Consider the following 1217-nt stretch of genomic DNA (forward strand, 5'->3'; position numbering starts at 1 on the left):
CTCTCTTTCTCCCTCTCTTCAGCGCGATATTTTCCAGCACTGGAGCCTCAACCGCTCAGCTCGATCGATTCGCATTGATTGTCCCTGACGAGCTGCTCCACTTTCTAGCCAATGTCAGCCAGTCTGCGATCGGGAAGGAGAGAAATGAAGGAAAATCTCTGCCGCCCTGGCGGTGTCATTTCCACACACTTGGGTTGAACGCCTGCCAGCACACGGGACAGTCGAAAGAGGTGGAGTGGACTCTGAGGCTGCGAGAGAGGAGGAGAAAGAGGAGGAGGAGGAAGAGCAGGAGGAGGAGGAGGAGGAGGAGGAGGAGGAGAGACCGGGAAATCAGGGTTGATTCCTGTCCGCCCGTCACACTGGATATCCGCTGTTGTTCAGATGAACTGATAGGTGTGTTTACCCTTTAGCACCCTTCTTTATGAAGAAATGTGGAGAGGTTTTGCACTTAATAAAATTAATCACACCTGTCTCAACACGGTGACTCTGCAGATTTAAACATTTCAAGGTATTCAATTACTCGTATTTTGTAATAGTATTTTTTTGTATTTGTCTATGGATAAATCAAATGCTCTACATATATTAGGGCATGTTATGGATTATAAACCTACAGGGAGAGCACAACCATTTCCTCTACCAGACTTTTATTCCGACTCTACACCTCTCCTCCCCTCAGCTGATCTGAAGTCACACGGAGCCGCGCGGCTGAAGCGCGCCCAGTCGCAAAAGTCCACTTCGGTTTTTCCGCGAAGCTCCAAAAATCTATGAAATGTGTTTGCATGTTCCTCTCTGCAAGCGGGGTTGTAGAGGTGGGATTGCAAGGACCGAGAAAGCTCGGGGAACCCACGCGTTCAGTCGCTGAGAAAGTACGCTTTTACAAAACAACTGACGGTGAATATTTTTTTTTCTTTTCACATTTGTTACCAACAGACAGACACTCTGTAGGATTGTGTTTTTGGACAATAAGCTTTTTTTCCCCCCCTGCCCCTTTTTCTTTTTTGTCACCATTCCGAACGGCAGGCTGAGAGACGGACCGCTCGGACTGTGGGAGCCCTCCCCTCTGCTAGGATCTGCTCTGGTAGGTGCGAATAAAACGGGCCCATGTTTGCAAATATGCAGATACATGGAAGGGGAGGGAGGAGGGGATGTGGGATGGAGGGGGCATCATACTTTGTTGAAGTCTGCTCAAAGTTGGGATGTCATCTTCATATAGGATA

General features: G+C 48.4%; 1 protein-coding gene across 2 annotated transcripts in view; it reads left to right on the plus strand.

Moving 5' to 3' along the window:
- The first annotated feature begins 381 nt into the window (after positions 1–381).
- The window catches only part of cxxc5a (CXXC finger protein 5a), a 23381-nt gene continuing 22545 nt past the window's right edge, over positions 382–1217 (plus strand). The window contains exons 1-2 of one of the 2 annotated variants that reach the window (XM_086226469.1): positions 382–891; positions 1021–1078. The gene's annotated coding sequence lies outside the window, so the exon portion shown is untranslated. Of the gene's footprint in view, positions 1079–1217 lie in introns of both variants that reach the window. The other variant, XM_086226470.1, reaches the window with a different exon arrangement.

The sequence above is a fragment of the Aulostomus chinensis genome, chromosome 15 (genome assembly GCF_037954235.1).
Source record: "Aulostomus chinensis isolate RoL2024-O1b breed Wild chromosome 15, RoL_Achi_v1.0, whole genome shotgun sequence".
NCBI classification, from domain to species: domain Eukaryota; kingdom Metazoa; phylum Chordata; class Actinopteri; order Syngnathiformes; family Aulostomidae; genus Aulostomus; species Aulostomus chinensis.